General features: G+C 43.5%; 1 long non-coding RNA gene across 1 annotated transcript in view; it reads right to left on the reverse strand.

Moving 5' to 3' along the window:
* Positions 1-21,180, reverse strand: part of D5Ertd615e (DNA segment, Chr 5, ERATO Doi 615, expressed) — a 415,230-nt gene extending 394,050 nt beyond the window's left edge. Inside the window, exon 1 of the long non-coding RNA NR_131933.1 lies at positions 21,016-21,180. This is a non-coding gene — a long non-coding RNA (DNA segment, Chr 5, ERATO Doi 615, expressed). The remainder of the gene's footprint in view (positions 1-21,015) is intronic.
* Positions 21,181-21,980: the final 800 nt, after the last annotated feature.

Genomic DNA, 21,980 nt, shown 5'->3' on the forward strand with positions numbered 1-21,980 from the left:
CATGGTGTTACAGGAGAGTTAAATCTGAAGTATTTCTTGTTATAGTGCAGAAAGCCAGAGGGATCGATGACTCAATAAGGGCAATTCAGAAAAAATACATCAACAAAATGTTGCATTCAGAGACAATACTATGAAGATTTCCCTGTTAGTCCAGACCTCTCATTATGTGGGTTTTGAAATGCCCAGATTTCATGCACCTCCTAGGCTAGTGTATCTGTGGCATGGAGCACAATGTCCTAAAGTTTCAGAAACAAGGCCAGTTGCTTTTCAGAGCTCACAGAAAACTCTCAAGGTCTTGGTTGTCCTTCAAGTAATAGTAAATAGGCTCGAGTGCCTATTTACCCAAATCAAGATAGATCTCTGCTTCCTCGGGACTCTGCATCTTTCATCTTTTTTCATCCCCGGAGCTAACTTATTTTGTCTATGTGGTCCTTTTCCCCGCAGACAGTGAGCACCTCAAGGGCAGGAAGCAAGCCTCATTCATCTTTGTCCCGAGAGCCACGCACAATGGATTGACGTGAACGTCCCGAGAGCCACGCACAATGGATGGACGTGAACTAGTCTCCCACCTGTATTGGTTGACCCAAATATGTTAACATTAAGTGAAAGTGAATCTTGCACTTATTCCCGGCTTGCAGGAGGGCGGGCTAACACACTTAGCTGGGTTTTGCCGTGAGCAGTCTTCGAGGCATTTTGAAAATGGTGGTCTTCAGGGCAATCACTTTGAAAGAGGCAGAGTGTTCAGAATTTGTGGATCTGGAATGCACGAATATAACTAATTCAAAACCCTGAAAAATAAGCAGGCATTATTTTATACAGCACTTCTGATATCACTTGCCTAAATGTGATGTTGCTCTTTTCTCCATCCTCATATCTCGTATCTCTTATCTGAGTCTTGATCATCCATCATTTAAGACAGTACTATCTGGTACAACCTAAAGATCATCAGTAGCATGTAGATTGCCAAGCTTATTTTAAACCTTCTCTAAAAGTAGCTGGTTATGATCAACTGGCTTAAAAGGCTTGAACGTGTGTGTGTGTGTGTGTGTGTGTGTGTGTGTGTGTGTGTGTGTGTGTGTGTGTTACACAAACATACATTCAAAAGTTCTCAGGTTTCAATATGAATTTATTTCTCATGATTGAAAAGTCCTCCGCACATAAGAGCAGCTCTCCAGGGCGACTACAGTGCACGTGACTCCGTGATTAATGCGACACTCACATTGAGACTCAGACTTCTCAAGACAAACTTGAATGGAGTGGGAATATCGTGTCTTTGTACCCTGTGCCTGGGCTCTGAACTGGCATTGCAGAAGCCATAGCACTATGGCAGAATCAGACACATACATATACCTCTTTCTTGCTCCAAGGATTCTGGGAAACACATTCCTCACTGGGTTGGTGAGCTCTGATGTCCACTTAGAAAGCATCACAGGGGCTTTATCAGTTAGCCACATACAGCAATTCTCCCATCAGCCCACTCCCCTGGAAAAGCCACCCAGGACATGCACATAACAGAAACAACAGGTGGAAGAGACTGCTTGCTGCTTCCACTGAAAGTAAACCTGAGCAGAGACCTAGTGCAGGTTCCCTGCATGCCCTGGAAGCAGAAACCCCTTCACCTTTCTCACCCATGACCTTATTATTATTATTATTATTTATTTTTAAAAGATGTATTTATTTTTTGTTTGTGGGCACACCTGAATATATATCTGGATCAGATGGTTGACCACTGAGGATCTCTCCAGATCCTCTTCTCTTCTCTTCTCTTCTCTTCTCTTCTTTTTTTTCTTTCTTCAATTAGCTTACTAGGTAACTGATTTTTCATGGCATTTTCATAAGAACTTAGTTTTGGTTGACTCTCCTCCCACCCATTCTTCCATTTCTATACTCCGGTCCCTGCTTAGACTTCCCTTCCCAGGACTTCCCTTTCTACACTCCAACTGCATGTGTTCTAGTACCCTTCTCATCAGCTCCCTTAAAGGCTCTCTTCTCCTCTCATGCATTCCTTTCTACTTGCCTGGCCGCCCACTCACTTGAGCAAAGATACGAACATACACAATTGAGAAGCTGCACACACAAGAGAGAGAGAGAGAGAATGCACTCACCTTATTTATGTGAATGCTTGTTTGTTGAACACATGTGTTCCAATATGGTTGAAAGTATTAATAATTTCATGACATCTGACCTGGAAGGATGTCTTAACCAGAAAACAAAACAAAAGTTAACCCTGAAAGGTTTCAGCATTCTCAAAAAAAAAAAAAAAAAAATCAGAACACCATCTAGGAATGGAGTCATGTGTGAAGAAGAATCTTGAGTGCTGGTGAGAACATCCCAAGAAAACAAGAGTCTTGTGACCTCTGTTTCTTCAAAGCACAGACTTGTTCTTGGAATGTGTTTTCATGCTGCTCCTGGTGAGTCGGATAGGAGTGAGCTTATTTCAGATTACTCACTATTGCTTGCTGTTGTTAATCAATTAAAATGCTAACTATCCTTTATATGCCTCTATGCACAAACAGGCTCCTGCTGCCTGTGGCTTGTCCTTGTGTTGTATACAGCTTGAACTAATGAGAACTGTACTTATGTGGTTTCTCTTAAACCTCTGGGTATAAATTGCCGGATGCTCTGAGTTTGCTAGTGCATGAGACTTTAGTCTTGCCTCGTTCATTGGCTCAGTTCTCCCAGATCCCCTCACCTCTAGAGCAATGGCAAAAAATAGCTTATTTTATTTTTTTAATCTGGTTATTAATATAACTCACCACCTACAACAATTCTTTTAACAATTCCATAAATCCTCAAAAGGAACATGAATGCAAATAATGGTAACTATAGAGCTCTAAGTCTCACACTAACTCCTTTCTTCAAAGAAATGGCTTCATTCTTTTTGTTTGTTTGCTTGCCTGCTTTGGCAGCCCTTTGAGGTTATTGATACTCCCATTTCTTAGTCAAGTAAACTGAGGTTCAAAGCACTAAGTCAAATGAGGTAGCCAGTGGGTATCTTAAGCCACCCTCGGTCCTGCTCACAAGAAACCTCCCATAGGCACCTCACATCAAGCAGAACTTGAAGACACTGGGCTGACAGCCAGGGTCAGACACTGTGCTGCATGATAAGTGTAATCAAGAGACCTATCATCAGAGTAACCACAGTTCTGTTAAAAAATACAAGCTAATCATATCCTTTTGTACTCATCCTTACACCAATTTCTTTTTCTAATGAGTCACTGAACAAAATGTAGTCTTGGAGCACGGTCAGAACTGCACTCCCACCCACAACTAAATAAGCACTCAATAAAATCCCTATAACAAGTAAGTAAGCATATGGATTTTTTTTTAAAAATTCAGCTTTTATTTTGTTTGGAAAATTTGCAGAACACTGGTTCTTACTCTCTTATAATAAATGAAAATAAAATAATAATGAAAAATGCTAATAAACACCAGAAAGCTAATAGAACTGAGGTAAACGAGACAATAATTATATTCACATGGCTGAAGTGACAGATCTTTAGCTTCAGATGATTATTAATGGGGTGCGTAATCAATTGTGATCATTATATGGAAGAATAAAACTAAACTAAAACTACCAGGAACCAATGTGATGGCAGCACACCTTAAACCCAGCATTCAGAAGGAAGAGGCAGGTTGGTATCTGTGAGTTTAAGGCCAGCTTGGTCTACATAGTGACTTTCAGGCCAGAAGGAAGGAAGGAGGGAGGGAGGGAGGGAGGGAGGGAGGGAGGGAGGGAGGGAGGGAGGAAGGAAGGAAGGAAGGAAGGAAGGAAGGAAGGAAGGAAGGAAGGAAGGAAGTGGGGGAGAGAGGGAGAGACAGAGAGAGGGAGGGATGGAGGGAAATGGGGACAGGATAGAAGAGGAGAAAAAGACTGAGGGAGAAAAGGAGAGAGGGGGGGTCCTAAAATTATGAGCAAACATCAATGCAAGCTATAAATTGAGGCTTTCTAACATTTTTGGTTGAGACCAAACCCTTCCTTATCTTACCTGTGATTTCATGCACATTGTCAGTAGCCACCGTCCACACCATTCTCACAAGCAGTTTAGTGGTTGCTGCTGCTGCTCCACCCAGTAAGGCTCCTTGTCTACAGTACCCCAACACTCAGTGCAGTACCTTCCTTGAATACAGCCTCTTAGGAAAGGTATTTGTTAACATTACACATGACCAGATCACACAGTACGTGATGCTATTTAGGGGACAGGACAAAACAATTCCAAAGTGTAAGCTAAATATTGATGAAGGCGAGACCTCCTTTCCCTTAATACACTGTGATGGCAAACTTCACCTGTCCGCTTGACATAACCAGGGGAAGCCAAGCATTTGGTCAAACATTCTTTTAGGCACGTGTGCAATGGCGTTTGTGGATGAGATCCACATCCTGGATGCGCAGACTAAGTGGACGTGATGGTCCTCTCTGAAGTGCTGGGTTCTGAGCCTCCTACAGTTCACTGAGGAGAGCCCTAGAGTTTTGAAAGAAGGAAGTTATGATAGGTTCCCTAGGCTGGGACTTTGTCTCTTCCAGCTGTTAGATGTGAGCTGAAATATTAGCTCTACTTGAGTTTTGAGCCTACACTTTTGGACTGAAACTCACATTGGATCCCCTGGGTCTCTAACTTGCCCATGGCAAAGTTAATATCCTTCCAATTTCCACAATCACATAAGCCAATTCCCTTTATAACCTATCTGTTGGTTTCAGAAGAGAACCCTGACTCATCCCTAGTTACAAGACATTTCTGTCAAAGGAATAGCTTAGATGTTTACCCATCCAATGAAGGTGGGTGTTGTTCTAATGCTTTGAATTAATCCGGTCCCCCAAATTGGGAATCTGTGTCCAAATGCTGAAGGTCCTTGTCCCCAATTGGTTTTTGGGTGATCAATAAAGAGCCAACAGCCAATGGTTGTCAGATAGACTGAGGCAGGACTTGGAGATTTGCATGGGATGGGAACTGGGAGACAGAAAGAGCTGAATCCTCATGATGACTGTAGGAGAGAAAGCCATCCAGCCATGTAAGTATTCAGGTAAGTGGCCACTGGCTGCTTCCCTGATTGAGCCTGGGGTAGCATAGGAATGTTAGGAGTGCCCATCCTTTGAGCTAGTTATGGCATGTCAAAAATTGACATGTTTGTGTGCACGCATGTGCATGTGTGTCTTTCACAAATCCAAAGAACTCCTGGGCAGATGCCTGGGCGGGGCGTATATGCAACCCACTTGGAGCCAAAGCAGTTAGCTAAACTCACTGCTACAGGTGGGTGCCTGATGTTGAAAGGAATATGCAGGTGATTTTTTTTCCATTTTTTATTAGGTATTTCGCTCATTTACATTTGCAATGCTATACCAAAAGTCCCCCATAGCCACCCACCCCCTCTCCCCTACCCACCCACTCCCCTTTTATGGCCCTGGCGTTCCCCTGTACTGGGGCATATAAAGTTTGCGTGTCCAATGGGCCTCTCTTTCCAGTGATGGCCGACTAGGCCATCTTTTGATGCATATGCAGCTAGAGTCAAGAGCTCCGGGGTACTGGTTAGTTCATAATGTTGTTCCACCTATAGGGTTGCAGATCCCTTTAGCTTCTTTGGTACTTTCTCTAGCTCCTTCATTGGGGGCCATGTGATCCATCCAATAGCCGACTGTGAGCATCCACTTCTATGTTTGCTAGGCCCAGGCATACTCTGACAAGAGACAGCTATATCAGGGTCCTTTCAGCATAATCTTGCTAGTGTATGCAATGGTGTCAGCATTTGGAAGCTGATTATGGGATGGATCCCCGGATATGCTAGTGTCTACATGGTCCATCCTTTTATCTCAGCTCCAAACTTTGTCTCTGTAACTCCTTCCAAGGGTGTTTTGTTCCCACTTCTAAGGAGGGGCATAGTGTTCACACTTCAGTCTTCATTTTTCTTGAGTTTCATGTGTTTAGGAAATTGTATCTTATATCTTGGGTATCTTAGGTTTTGGGCTAATATCCACTTATCAGTGAGTACATATTGTGTGAGCTCCTTTGTGAATGTGTTACCTCACCTCAGATGATGCCCTCCAGGTCCATCCATTTGGCTAGGATTTCATAAATTCATTCTTTTTAATAGCTGAGTAGTACTCCATTGTGTAGATGTACCACATTTTCTGTATCCATTCCTCTGTTGAGGGGCATCTGGGTTCTTTCCAGCTTCTGGCTATTATAAATAAGGCTGCTATGAACATAGTGGAGCATGTGTCCTTCTTACCAGTTGGGGCATCTTCTGGATGTATGCCCAGGAGAGGTATTGCTGGATCCTCCGGTAGTACTATATCCAGTTTTCTGAGGAACCTCCAGACTGATTTCCATAGTGGTTGTACAAGCCTGCAATCCCACCAACAATGAAGGAGTGTTCCTCTTTCTCCACATCCACGCCAGCATCTGCTGTCACCTGAATTTTTGATCTTAGCCATTCTGACTGGTGTGAGGTGGAATCTCAGGGTTGTTTTGATTTGCATTTCCCTGATGATTAAGGATGTTGAGCATTTTTTCAGGTGCTTCTCTGCCACTCGGTATTCCTCAGGTGAGAATTCTTTGTTCAGTTCTGAGCCCCATTTTTTAATGGGGTTATTTGATTTTCTGAAGTCCACCTTCTTGAGTTCTTTATATATGTTGGATATTAGTCCCCTATCTGATTTAGGATAGGTAAAGATCCTTTCCCAATCTGTTGGTGGTCTTTTTGTCTTATTGACGGTGTCTTTTGCCTTGCAGAAACTTTGGAGTTTCATTAGGTCCCATTTGTCAATTCTCGATCTTACAGAGCAAGTCATTGCTGTTCTGTTCAGGAATTTTTCCCCTGTACCCATATCTTCAAGGCTTTTCCCCACTTTCTCCTCTATAAGTTTCAGTGTCTCTGGTTTTATGTGAAGTTCCTTGATCCACTTAGATTTGACCTTAGTACAAGGAGATAAGTATGGATCGATTCGCATTCTTCTACATGATAACAACCAGTTGTGCCAGCACCAATTGTTGAAAATGCTGTCTTTCTTCCACTGGATGGTTTTAGCTCCCTTGTCGAAGATCAAGTGACCATAGGTGTGTGGGTTCATTTCTGGGTCTTCAATTCTATTCCATTGGTCTACTTGTCTGTCTCTATACCAGTACCATGCAGTTTTTATCACAATTGCCCTGTAGTAAAGCTTTAGGTCAGGCATGGTGATTCCACCAGAGGTTCTTTTATCCTTGAGAAGAGTTTTTGCTATCCTAGGTTTTTTGTAATTCCAGATGAATTTGCAAATTGCTCCTTCTAATTCGTTGAAGAATTGAGTTGGAATTTTGATGGGGATTGCATTGAATCTGTAGATTGCTTTTGGCAAGATAGCCATTTTTACAATGTTGATTCTGCCAAACCATGAGCATGGGAGATCTTTCCATCTTCTGAGATCTTCTTTAATTTCTTTCTTCAGAGACTTGAAGTTTTTATCATACAGATCTTTTACTTCCTTAGTTAGAGTCGCGCCGAGATATTTTATATTATTTGTGACTATTGAGAAGGGTGTTGTTTCCCTAATTTCTTTCTCAGCCTGTTTATTCTTTGTGTAGAGAAAGGCCATTGACTTGTTTGAGTAAATTTTATATCCAGCTACTTCACCAAAGCTGTTTATCAGGTTTAGGAGTTCTCTGGTGGAATTTTTAGGGTCACTTATATATACTATCATATCATCTGCAAAAAGTGATATTTTGACTTCCTCTTTTCCAATTTGTATCCCCTTGATCTCCTTTTGTTGTCGAATTGCTCTGGCTAATACTTCAAGTACTATGTTGAAAAGGTAGGGAGAAAGTGGGCAACCTTGTCTAGTCCCTGATTTTAGTGGGATTGCTTCCAGCTTCTCTCCATTTACTTTGATGTTGGCTACTGGTTTGCTGTAGATTGCTTTTATTATGTTTAGGTATGGGCCTTGAATTCCTGATCTTTCCAAAACTTTTATCATGAATGGGTGTTGGATCTTGTCAAATGCTTTTTCTGCATCTAACGAGATGATCATGTGGTTTTTGTCTTTGAGTTTGTTTATATAATGGATTACATTGATGGATTTTCGTATATTAAACCATCCCTGCATCCCTGGAATAAAACCTACTTGGTCAGGATGGATGATTTCTTTAATGTGTTCTTGGATTCGGTTAGCGAGAATTTTATTAAGGATTTTTGCATCGATATTCATAAGAGAAATTGGTCTGAAGTTCTCTATCTTTGTTGGATCTTTCTGTGGTTTAGGTATCAGAGTAATAGTGGCTTCATAAAATGAGTTGGGTAGAGTACCTTCTACTTCTATCTTGTGAAATAGTTTGTGCAGAACTGGAATTAGATCTTCTTTGAAGGTCTGATAGAACTCTGCACTAAACCCATCTGGTCCTGGGCTTTTTTTGGCTGGGAGACTATTAATAACTGCTTCTATTTCTTTAGGGGATATGGGACTGTTTAGAAGGTCAACTTGATCCTGATTCAACTTTGGTACCTGGTATCTGTCCAGAAATTTGTCCATTTCGTCCAGGTTTTCCAGTTTTGTTGAGTATAAGCTTTTGTAGAAGGATCTGATGGTGTTTTGGATTTCTTCAGGATCTGTTGTTATGTCTCCCTTTTCATTTCTGATTTTGTTGATTAGGATTTTGTCCCTTTGCCCTCTAGTGAGTCTAGCTAAGGGCTTATCTATCTTGTTGATTTTCTCAAAGAACCAACTCCTCGTTTGGTTAATTCTTTGAATAGTTCTTCTTGTTTCCACTTGGTTAATTTCACCCCTGAGTTTGATTATTTCCTGCCGTCTACTCCTCTTGGGTGAATTTGCTTCCTTTTTTTCTAGAGCTTTTAGATGTGTTGTCAAGCTGCTAGTATGTGCTCTCTCCCGTTTCTTCCTGGAGGTACTCAGAGCTATGAGTTTCCCTCTTAGAAATGCTTTCATTGTGTCCCAAAGGTTTGGGTACGTTGTGGCTTCATTTTCATTAAACTCTAAAAAGTCTTTAATTTCTTTCTTTATTCCTTCCTTGACCAAGGTATCATTGAGAAGAGTGTTGTTCAGTTTCCACGTGAATGTTGGCTTTCCATTCTTAATGTTGTTATTGAAGATCAGTCTTAGGCCATGGTGGTCTGATAGGATACATGGGACAATTTCAATATTTTTGTATCTGTTGAGGCCTATTTTGTGACCAATTATATGGTCAATTTTGGAGAAGGTCCCGTGAGGTGCTGAGAAGAAGGTATATCCTTTTGTTTTAGGATAAAATGTTCTGTAGATATCTGTCAGGTCCATTTGTTTCATAACTTCTGTTAGTTTCACTGTGTCCCTGTTTAGTTTCTGTTTCCACGATCTGTCCATTGATGAAAGTGGTGTGTTGAGGTCTCCCACTATTATTGTGTGAGGTGCAATGTGTGCTTTGAGCTTTACTAAGGTGTCTTTAATGAATGTGGCTGCCCTTGCATTTGGAGCGTAGATATTCAGAATTGAGAGTTCCTCTTGGAGGATTTTACCTTTGATGAGTATGAAGTGTCCCTCCTTGTCTTTTTTGATAACTTTGGGTTGGAAGTCGATTTTATCCGATATTAGAATGGCTACTCCAGCCTGTTTCTTCAGACCATTTGCTTGGAAAATTGTTTTCCAGCCTTTCACTCTGAGGTAGTGTCTGTCTTTTTCCCTGAGATGGGTTTCCTGTAAGCAGCAGAATGTTGGGTCCTGTTTGTGTAGCCAGTTTGTTAGTCTATGTCTTTTTATTGGGGAATTGAGTCCATTGATATTAAGAGATATTAAGGAAAGGTAATTGTTGCTTCCTGTTATTTTTGTTGTTAAAGCTGGCATTCTGTTCTTGTGGCTGTCTTCTTTTAGGTTTGTTGAGGGATTATCTTCTTGTTCTTCTAGGGCGTGGTTCCCGTCCTTGTATTGGTTTTTTTCTGTTATTATCCTTTGAAGGGCTGGATTCGTGGAGAGATAATGGGTGAATTTAGTTTTGTCGTGGAATACTTTGGTTTCTCCATCTATGGTAATTGAGAGTTTGGCTGGGTATAGTAGCCTGGGCTGGCATTTGTGTTCTCTTAGTGTCTGTATAACATCTGTCCAGGCTCTTCTGGCTTTCATAGTCTCTGGTGAAAAATCTGGTGTAATTCTGATAGGCTTGCCTTTATATGTTACTTGACATTTTTCCCTTACTGCTTTTAGTATTCTATCTTTATTTAGTGCATTTGGTGTTCTGATTATTATGTGTCGGGAGGAATTTCTTTTCTGGTCCAGTCTATTTGGAGTTCTGTAGTCTTCTTGTATGTTCATGGGCATCTCTTTCTTTAGATTTGGGAAGTTTTCTTCAATAATTTTGTTGAAGATGTTTGCTGGTCCTTTGAGTTGAAAATCTTCATTCTCATCCACTCCTATTATCCGTAGGTTTGGTCTTCTCATTGTGTCCTGGATTTCCTGGATGTCTTGAGTTAGGATCTTTTTGCATTTTCCATTTTCTTTGATTGTTGTGCCGATGTTCTCTATGGAGTCTTCTGCACCTGAGATTCTCTCTTCCATCTCTTGTATTCTGTTGCTGATGCTGGCATCTATGGTTCCAGATTTCTTTCCTAGGGTTTCTATCTCCAGCGTCGCCTCACTTTGGGTTTTCTTTATTGTGTCTACTTCCCTTTTTAGGTCTAGTATGGTTTTGTTCGTTTCCATTACCTGTTTGGATGTGTTTTCCTGTTTTTCTATAAGGACTTCTACCTGTTTGGTTGTGTTTTCCTGTTTTTCTTTAAGGACTTGCAACTCTTTAGCAGTGTTTTCCTGTTTTTCTTTAAGGACTTGTAACTCTTTAGCAGTGTTCTCCTGTATTTCTTTAAGTGAGTTATTGAATTCCTTCTTTATGTCCTCTACCATCATCATGAGATATGCTTTTAAATCCAGGTCTACCTTTTCAGGTGTGTTAGGGTGTCCTGGATTGGGCGAAGTGGGTGTTCTGGGTTCTGATGATGGTGAGTGGTCCTGGCTTCTGTTAGTAGGATTCTTACGTTTACCTTTCGCCATCTGGCAATCTCTGGAGTTAGTTGTTATAGTTGTCTTTGTTAAGAGATTGTTCCTCTGTTGATTTTGTTACCCTCTATCAGCAGGCGTGGGAGACAAGCTCTCTTCTCTGAGTTTCAGTGGTCAGAGCAGTCTCTGTAGGCAAGCTCTCCTCTTTCAGGGAAGGTGTACAGTTATCTGGTGTTTGGACCTCCTCCTGGCTGAAGGTGAAGGCCCAGAACAGGATCTTTCCCAGAAGCTGTGTTGCTTTGGCCAGGAAGGTGGCCAGTTGTCTGGAGTCGAAGATGTCGCCGCCTGAGAAGCTCTGTGGCTCTTGTCCGGAAGGAGGCCGGCCGTCTGGAGCTGAGGATGGCGCTGCCTCAGAAGCTCTGTGGCTCTTGCCGGGAAGGTGGCTGGTTGTCTGGAGCTGAAGATGGCGCCACCCAGAAGCTCTGCGACTCTCGCCCGTCCCAGAAATGGCTGGCACTCTGTATTCCACACGGTCACCCGTGCAGCCTGCCCTCCGCGGAGTCCCGGAGCCAAGAAGGCTCCCGCCGGCGCCTGTGCCACAAACCTCTCAGGCCGGGCAGACCCCCGTGCTCTCACCAGGAAGGTGGCCGGCTGTCTGGAGCTGAAGATGGCGCCGCCCAGAAGCTCTGCGACTCTCGCCCGTCCCAGAAATGGCTGGCACTCTGTATTCCACACGGTCACCCGTGCAGCCTGCCCTCCGCGGAGTCCCGGAGCCAAGAAGGCTCCCGCCGGCGCCTGTGCCACAAACCTCTCAGGCCGGGCAGACCCCCGTGCTCTCACCAGGAAGGTGGCCGGCTGTCTGGAGCTCGCAGGTGATTTTTTTAAAAAGGAAAATGAAATAATAACTGCAGGCCCCTGAGCTGTCTGGAAGCCATGCCTCTATGTCATCCACTGAAGACCATTAATGTATGTTAGGCTGGACTGGGAGAAGAGCTGGGAGACAAAGCTGAGAGCGATCCCAGAGTACCCTACTCTTTCTGTTTTATTGCCAACTTTCAAAATATGGCCCTCAGTTTTACCTTAATAAAAGACACATACGCCAAAAGTTGTGATTCGCTTATGAAGGATCCACCTTGTTGACTGGATGAGGTCAGGGCTAAGCTGTCTGGCCCTTTCTGAAGGACACTGATGCTTCTTCTATTTAAGAGAGTCAACTTGTATTAAAATGTTCCTTCCTTTGCTCAGTTATAAACTGTGAAGTGTTACCTTCTCAGGGGCTGCGCTGCCCTTGACTTTGGTGTGGAGGTGCCTCTGCAGTAACAGTGAGTGTCTGCCAGGCTATCGCTCGTGCATTGGCATCATGGTCAAGTTGCATCTGAACTCAGCCCTGAGTTTAGCAGGCAGTTTGCTCCTTGCCCTGAGGACTTCATATCTCCAATCTGACACTATTGGCACTTTTGAGACAGGCATGACAAGGAAGGTTTCATCCAACCAATCAATTTGATACAAATAATAGAGAAGAAATCGCCACACCAATGGCAATTCTGAAAGGTGATAACACTATATTTTCAAGAAGCATCAGGAAACAGTAGAGATTTCAGTTCAACTAAGATGTTTTAAAATCTGAATTTGCTGCAGATCTGCCAAGTGTAGGGGGCAAGACTGGACCAGACACACATATACCTAAGAGACAGAAAAACAGTCAATAGCCACACATGTCTTCCCATACCTGATTCTCATACTTTAATCAGAAATTTTAATACCCAATCTCATTTTCTTGTAAACATTTACATATCACAAAACATATCTTGTTGAAGCATATCCTACACACAGACATCTTCATGAATGCACAGCTCAATTAATTTGAGCTAAACTGATACAGTCTTGGTCAAGAAATAAAATCTACTAATGCCTGAACTTGGTACCTTCAGACAGTTATTTTTTAAAATAGATTTTCTAGCTCACATACTTTTAACATGGGAAGAATGGCTATCACTTCACCCTTAAGCAGAAGTTCATTGTTTGTCACTGAGTTTTCACAAATGCCTGTGAGATGGTGGGCCAGTTGCTTTTCTTGTCACTGCAGGAAAACATCTGAAAAGAAACTTCTTGAGGGAGTGAACACTTGCATAAACTCACAGTTCTGGGGACAGGACCCATTGATCAGCTAACGAATAGCAGCAGTGGGCTCACAGCTGCAGAGACAGAACCCTCTCACATCTGGGCAGACATCTGCTTCTCTCCTTCCTTCTTTTGTATTCAGTCTGGGGCTCTGGTCTATGGTATGTGGGTGATGATATTAGGGGCGTGTCTTTCTAATCCTCCCTGGAAATGCCATCTTGTAGTAAGAAACCTTGAGCAAAGTTTGCCAGACCCTGACCAAGACACTTTCCTCCCCCGAGGTGAATTGAAACCCCCAGCCTCCATGTTGAAATCCCAGCTTCTTCCAATCTCACTGCCATCGCCACACTCAGTCACCTACTATGGCCAGCATCCTGATAGATAGGGCAAGGCAGTTTCTAAAGATAAAGCCAGTCTTATCTGGACAAACAACTCCAGAAACTGTCGCTTGCATGGAGCCTCAGAATTTACATCTAACTTTCATCCTCCCAGCCTCCTATACCCAGTCCAAGTATCCCCATTCCTTTTCAGCAGACACTCCTTAACTTCTCACTGATTCCCCCATCCTTTCTGACTCTAGTCAAGTGGCCACTCAAAATGAACCATCCTAAGCCAACCTCTGGTCAACTTGAAACCCAAATGGCTCACTTGAAATCACAACCTTCCACCCCAGGCTCTTGTAGTCTCGTGACCTTGTCATAATTTGAAATGCATGAAGCCCATCTTGAAGTCTCTCCCAAATCTTAACAGGGCTCCACTGTAGGACTCAGTCTCAAACAAGCAAAAAACGGAAAAAATATTACTATGATTTAGACATTTATGACCTTGCCAAAATCCATGCTATGATTTATCCCAACATTACAACATTAAGAGGTAGTGCCTTGAGGAGGGACTTTGTCCTCGTGAATAAAATAAATGGCATTACCAAAGGTTGGAAGACCTGCCTGAGCCCTTCCTGCCATGCTGTCTTCCACATGAAGACACAAGGCAATGCTCAGGCTTGGAAGCAGAGAGCCCTTCCCAGATACTGAAGTTCTGGCAGCAAGATCATCAATTTATAAGCTCCCAGAACTGTAAGAAATATATCTCTATTATCTACCAACTATCCAACCCTGATTGTTTTGTTATGGCATCATTAATAGGTTATTATATATAGGTTGATATATGGGTATATTATATAAGATGAATTCTATTTTTAAGATATTACCTCATTTCATTACCACAAGGCTCCCAGGAAAAAGGAATTGGTCTTCTAACATGAAATACATGAAACCTGAAGCTGAAAACATCTATAAACCTTTCCTAAGTATATGGCTAGTAAATACTGTGACTCCAGAGACTGGCCATCCCTCTACTAATCAGAACCAGCCCATAAATCCATGCAATCTATATTTTAAAAGAAGAAATAATGTAGTATTCACTTGTAACTATAATTTGATAACCAGGACAATCCCATTGTCCCGAGATCATTCCCAAACCCAGAATGGTGTCTACTGAGTAGCTTAAAGTCAAGCCCTGAGAGAAGGGATAGGATTCCTTCATCATGTGGCATCTTTGTTTTTTTCTAGGACAACTATAACCTATCTCCAGATATATATATATATCTCCTTCCTGGCCCTAAGTTATTATTTACTCTTAAAACATAGAAAGTGGGAGAAAAGAAGCTGGTATACTCGGGGCTGGGTATACAGAGTACTCTGCTAGAACTTAAATATGGTATCTTTAGGTTTTGATAAGCTCAGAAGGGAGTGGCTAATCTTCCAGGTTAGAGATAAGGAAGTAAAAAACGGAGAGGAGAAGTAACCTGCCAGAAGTCACACAGAAACCTGAGGACTGGAGAGGTGAACTCTCATCTATCTCACAGTGCAATTGTAGGTCCTTTTCTGGGATCTAAAAGCCTTAAAGGCAGCAATCACCCATAGGCACAATGTCAATCACATGGTGAAACTGTCCATAATCAGTTACTAAACCTCTATGGTTCTCAATCCTTGTCATGCTGCCTCGACAACATTAGATTTATGGGAGATTCTGCCTTATGCTCACTTTCCTATATAACAAGAGCATACTCAGCAATGTGCTCTCTGGACTCAAGGTTCTATTCTACTTAGGAAAGGCTATTTCACTTCCTACACAGACAACCCATCCATGAATGCTACACAGGAAGACAAGACACATTGACCATTGAACTGTCTTGTCCTCTAGGAATGTGACTTCCAGCTTGGAACCCACAGCTCAGGAAAGTACCTAGCCACTCACAAAGCCTTGATAGAGGGTCAAAGAAAACCAGGAAAAACAGAATCCCTTCCCTATATTGTCATCCTCTCCATATTAATTTTCTTTATTTCAACTTTGTTATAAAATCAAGGAAGGCTTTCTGGGTAGTGTGAGACATGCATTAGACAGCCCATAATGTCTAAATGTTCTAATCCACTGATCAAGTCAGTAAGACATCAATATAAGGTTTCTTTTTTTTTCCCCAAATAACAGTAACATTTAATTAGAGTTTAACCTGGTTGCCTGCTTTCACCTAATGACGTACAAGACACCACAGTTCCCTGAAACAGGAAAGACCTACATCCAGAACAAATGCCATATGTCATAGAGCTGAACACTGCTGGTGACTAATTATAAATCTCACTGTCATTAATTACATACTTTTCAAGTAGCTTGGGGTTCAGCAGGATTTGGGTCCTTCATATATGATACCAAGTTAGGTGGCATCTTTCCCAGGCTATCACGACTGCTTTGTGACGATTACTTCTACTGAATGAGACCCCCACACTCATCCCATGAATCTGTGAAATGACTCATTATGTTTCTTCTAAAATTACAAAGAGAAGAAAGCCTAGCATCACCCCCGGAACACAATAGTTCTTTATAAACTGTAGTTATGCGCATAGTGAATGCTTACACCCTTAAAATAGTTACCTTATTTCTAATTATATGTCTATCTGTGTGATGGGGTGGAGGGTGATGACATGAGTACAGGTGCTCAGAGGTCAGAGAGGTCAGAGATCTCTCTGGAGCTGAGTTTTAGGCAGTTGTACAATGCCCAACATGAGTGACGGGAACCAAACTGTGGTCCTTTGAAAGAGCATGTGACTTCTTAATTGCTGAGCCATCTCTCTAGCCCCAAATGTTATAGATTTTTTTTTTTACTTTTTATTGATTTTCTATGAGTTTCACATCATGTACCCCAGTCTCACTCATCTCCCCAGCCCCCCATATCTTCCCTCTCTCTGCCTTTGCAACCTCCCTCACAAAAGAAAATAAAAACCAAATAAAGAAATAAAACAAAGCATAGAAAACATCTCGTGGAAGCGGTAGTGTATCACAGTGTGTCCCACAGTGTATCCCTCTGTCCACACATCTCTACTTGCAAAAAATTCGTTGGTCTTGTTCAAGGCCTCTAGCTGCTGTCATTAGTGGATCCTCATCCAACTCCTTCCAGTTTTCCTGTTGTTGCCCTGTGTCATGGAGATCCTGCAGCGTTGGATCAGCAGGACTGGCCCTTTCACATGTCCCAACAGTTCACAAATGAGATAGATTTTAGGGCGGGCCAACTCAGAGCCCTGGATCTGGACCTGGGTGGTAATGGAGGTGATCAGTTCACTGGCCTCTCCCTTATCTGCAGCACCAGGGCAAGCTCTCCAGCACTGCTGCAGCCAGCTCCACAGTGCCGCCTACAGGCAGAGGGCAGGGTCAGCTCTCCAGCTCTCTTGATCTTGGGGTCCAGATCACCTGCACCCACCAGAGCCAGCTCCACTGTGCTGCCCAGTCAAGGTGTGGGCCCCACTCTCCTGAGTGCTGGAACCAGCAAGAAGCAGGGCCAGCTCCACTCTCTCACGCCTTCAGGGCTGGCTCACCCTTGCCTTCAAGGCCAGCTCCACTGTGTTGCCCAGGTAACGTGCAAGGTCCACTCTCCCTAGTACTGCAGCCAGTGAGGAGCAGAGTAACCTCTTCTGTTCTCATGACCACTGAGCCAGCTCTCCCAACTGCCACAGGGGCGGGGCGGGGGGGGGGGGGCATCACTCCATGCCCATGCCATATCACAGTAGACACGTGGTGGGAAAAGCTCTCCCTCTTTCTTGAACTAGGAGCTGACTCACATACTCCCAGCCCTCATACCCTCCCAACCCCACCACCACCCCACCCCACCACCAAGGCCAGCTCTACTGTGCTGCTCAGGCAAGGGACAGGGCCCGCTCTCCTAAGTGTTGTACTGTATGTACCAGAGCGGGCCAGGGCCAGTTCTGCACAGTCCTTGGACATCCATGTGGTTTCAGGCTGCTCACACCAGGGATGCCTCCATGTCTCTAGTAATAATATGAACCACGGACCAACCCCTGCCACTGCCTGACCACAGACCCAAACACGGCCCTCAGCACTGGCTGGGACTTCATCACAGCCACAGGTAGCAACTCTGGCTATTCAAAACAGAACGCTCAATCTCTGCTTCTCTTTCTCTCCCACGTGTATATGTAGTAATCCCGCTGCCAGCGGGCCACACAGTAGGCCTCTGGGTGACCTCCTCTGCCCATACTATCTAGCAGGGCAGCAAGCAGGTCTCTGTATGCCTACAGTCTGCCCATGTGGCATGGCAGTGGGTGAGTCTCTGAGAAGTTTTTTCCTGCCCACACTGCATGGTATGGTGGCATGTGGGCCTCTGTGTGTCTTGGCCTACTATGCCATGCAGGAGGCGGCAAGTCTCTGGGTGTCTTTTCCTGCTTACCCCAAATGTTATAATTATACATGTAACCATTGCCATAGCTGAGGTTATACTAAACTGTATAAACTGGGGGAAATCATCTTTCTCGCTTTAGCCTCCTGAAGTCAATCATCCATGACATCTACTAACTAGCTCATGCCACACACACAACTGGATACTTGCTCAGTGCTAGGCACAGCTTCTTTAGACAGTGACCTCAAAAAAACCTCCCTCTTAGAGATTTACAATGCACATATTAGAGGCTCAGAGAAGCTCTTCAAGGGATAGTTCAATACGTACATGTATACAATCACACACATACATTCATACATATATGCATGCAATCATACGCACATTCACAATTATACACACATACAATTATATATTCATATACACAAATTTATATATACATGCATACCTGATAAATAATGATAAAAAGATAACAAATGGTGCAGATTTGAGGCATAGACAATAGATATAGATCAACTCATAGATGATATGGATTAGATATTAGAGATAGATGATAGATGACAGGTATATGGTAAATACATTGATAGAAAAAGAGATGATAGAAGATGACAGATGATGATAGATGGATGGACGGATAGATAGATAGATAGATAGATAGATAGATAGATAGATAGATAGATAGATAGATAGATAGATTTGGGTATTTTTCTTGGCAGTGATACCTTAATGTCAAAGCCTCCTGGTACCACCATGACATAATGGTATACTAAGGAACACTCTTGGTCATGGCATAGAAGATACTCTTGACCAAGATTCTCTCCCTAACTACATTTTAACCAAGTTCTGAACTCTTTCCAGACTGTTTATCAAGCTTGGCACAAAAAGACTTGAGAAAAAAAAAAATTCACTTCCATAGTTCCTAACAGTTCAAGGCTATATCACCCTCGGCCATCTTACAGTGCCTGCCAGAGGAAACTAGAAGCTTCCAAAAGAGTGTGCTGCCTTTTGGAAGAGTCTCTGAAGATAGGGCTCATCTCCCACGCTCTGTGAAAGGGAGGGGCCTGACCTCATTAAGTGTCAGTTAGCAAACCTAGATAGGTTGCACAGAGACCAAGTCCTCCATCCCACACTTCATAAACTGTCACTGTCCAGACTCTCCTGCCCCTCCCCCTCTATTCCCCTCCCCCTTCATCCTTCCTTGAAAATATCTAGCCAGCTCTGCATGAAGTTCCGTTTTTCACCCATTATGCTAGCCTGTTGCTGACTGAATCCATCCTTAACACTTCAGTGTCTGGTTTTGTTGATCTTTGATACCCCATCAAGAGCTATTCTCCACACCAAACCACCATCAGGGAACAATTATCCAGCTTGACCCTGAAGGATCAACTTGATACAATGCTGAAGTCCTGGCAAGACTTGAGATTAGCAGATCCGAAGCAGGCACCAGCATACGTGTTGCAAATTCCAGAACTCCCTTGGAGCCACGCAGAGTTGACTGGAATTCTAGCTGGCTCTTTCAAGGCCAATGTATAGTGTTTGTGGATCCAAGGGTCACGGTAAGGACTCCTGGGTTAAAGTGAGAGGAAGACCCAGGCTCCCCCGATGTTTGGCTCAGGTTTGCTCTCCAGCTTGCCTGTGTCTGTGTCACTTATCACCATGGGTGCTCCTCTCTGTCACTCAAGATACAGATAGAGAAATCAGCCTTCCCTTAACCGGGGAGAGGAGGGGAGCAGGAAGAAAAATTTTAGCCAGCAGGAGTCCGTCATTTCTTTGAAGCACATATGATGTGCCTGTGCGTGAACACACACACACAAATTTCCAAATAACAGAAAAGTTGCATGGCAAAAATGAAACCCTCCGGATAAATCATGAGCATGCCAAGTGTGCACAGCCTTGATCCACCTCAGCAAAGCTGAGTGCAGCCATTACTCTAAGTCTTCTCAAACCTTCGTGTGGACAGATCAGCTCTTTGCACCCTTAACTTCCAGGTTTAACTCCAGGTCACCAGTTCCCCGAAAGGGGATCTCATGACATGGCCTACACTTACTAGTAAGTGATTTCACTTTCAGATACTGAAGTCTTCCTCTGCCTAAACCTTATCCACAAAGGTCCCAAAAGAGTGCAGAGTCCCAAAAAGGCCTTTAAGGAGGCAGCTGTGACATAAGGCAGTATTTGCTAACCTTTACTTGGAGGTGTCCCTGTATATTCATCCATGTCTACTGTAAGATAAAATAAGGCCCCCAATATGTAAGGGGCCTGATTCCTGGAATCTAAGTGTATGATATTACTTCACAAAGCGTCCTTACACATATGATAAAATAGGAGATAGAGGGGAAGATGGGGAGGGGGAGGGGAAGAGAGGAGAAGGTAGAGGAGAGATTTCTGCTAGATTTCCCAGTACCAAGTGTAAGAGTCGGAGTTTACCTGTAGGCCCCACTTATGCAAGGTCAAGATAACTTTCTGGAATACTGGAAGCTGTAGTTCTTGGGAATTAACAAGCCATGCATTTTGACTCCCCTGAACAAGTTTACTTAATTTTTTTTATACCAGATGTATTTGATTGGATGTAGGCAGAAGTCACATAGGCAGGAAAATATGTCAGGATATATGTTAGCCCCTGGTTTGGAACTAATGGGAAATGCAATGAATTGTGGGTTTTGCCTTTTTAAGTCCTTGAAAAATGTAACTTGTGGCCATTCCCTGGGAACCCAGGAGTAGACCTGGCCAGAGTCCTCTACCTGGCCAGCATTTAATTAAAGCTTGCTTTAAATTTGGTTCAAAATTGTGGAACTGAATTTTTTTTTCTCGAGAATCTCAGGGTGGACACAAGCTTGACACATAGTAAGTACTCAATAAATGTTAAGTGGGCCTAAGCTAGGGTCACTTACCATTTTCTAAGTATGGAGAGTGACAGAACCTATACCAGGGGTGCTGATACAAATAGTAGGGGACCAGGTCTTTCCCTGGGGCTAAGATATGTGCTAACATGGAGGCTACTCCCGTTGTCTGTGCTGTGTTGTGTTTCTCTTTCAGGGACTTTAAGGGCCTGCTCGAGCGATGGCTTAGAGCAGTGGCTGTGACCCTTGAATACAAATCCTCCTGTTGTGGTGACCCCAGCCATAAAATTATTTTCGTTGCTACTTCACAATTGTAATTTTTCTGTTGTTATGAATCATAGTGTAAATATCTGTTGTGCAGGATACCTAATGTGCAACCCCGAATGGGCTGCCACCCACAGGCTGTGAACAGCTCATTTAGAAGCACCTACCTTGAGAGGTTTAGGAAGTGTCTGCTCTGTAGTCAACCAATTTTCATTTCGGTGAAAGAAGTAAACATGAAGGATGAGGGAGGGGGAGGTACATGAACAAGAAGGCGGCAGCATGCACAGCAGTGGTCTCCAGCACTGGCAGGTGGCTTGTCATCCTATGTCTGCACAGAGTCTGAGTCTAAGGAGCCTTGTTCCTTACGGAGTTGCCCAGCACCTATGTGCATCTGTTGCCGACGCCTGCCCCCTTGTGGAATTGTTTCAAACTGCATACTGCCTTCAAAATGCTCTTTTCTTTTCTTTTCTTTTTTTCTTCTCCTTTTTATTGGATATTTTCTTTATTTACATTTCAAATGTTATCCCCTTTCCCAGTTCTCTGCCCTAGAAAAACCCCTGCCCCCACCTCCCCCTGCTTCTATGAGGGTGTTCCCCACCCACCCACCCACTCCTGCCTGCCTCCCTGCCCTGGCATTCCCCTACACAGGGCCATTGAGACTTCACAGGACCAAGGGCCTCTTCTCTTATTGATACCTGACAAGGCCATCCTCTGCTACATATGCAGCTAGAGCCATGGGTCCCTCCATGTGTACTCTTTGGTTGGTGGTTTAGTCTCTGGGAGCTCTGGGGAGATCTAGTTGATTGATACTGTTGTTCTTCCTATGGGGTTGCAAACCTCTTCAGCTCTTTCGGTCCCTTCTCTAACTCCTCCATTGGAGACCCGGTGCTCAGTCCAATGGTTGGCTCTGAGCATTCACCTCTGTATTTGTCAGGCTCTGGCAGAGCCTCTCAGGAGACAGCTATATCAAGCTCCTGTCAGCAAGCACTTCTTGGCATCCACAATAGTGTCTGGGTTTGGTAACTGTATGTGGGATGGATTCCCAGGTGGGGCAGTCTCTGGATGGCTTTTCCTTCACACATTGTCTCCATATTTCCTCCTGTGAGTATTTTGTTCCCCCTTCTAAGGAGGA

Source organism: Mus musculus, chromosome 5 (assembly GCF_000001635.26).
Source record: "Mus musculus strain C57BL/6J chromosome 5, GRCm38.p6 C57BL/6J".
Classification (NCBI taxonomy): Eukaryota; Metazoa; Chordata; class Mammalia; order Rodentia; family Muridae; genus Mus; species Mus musculus.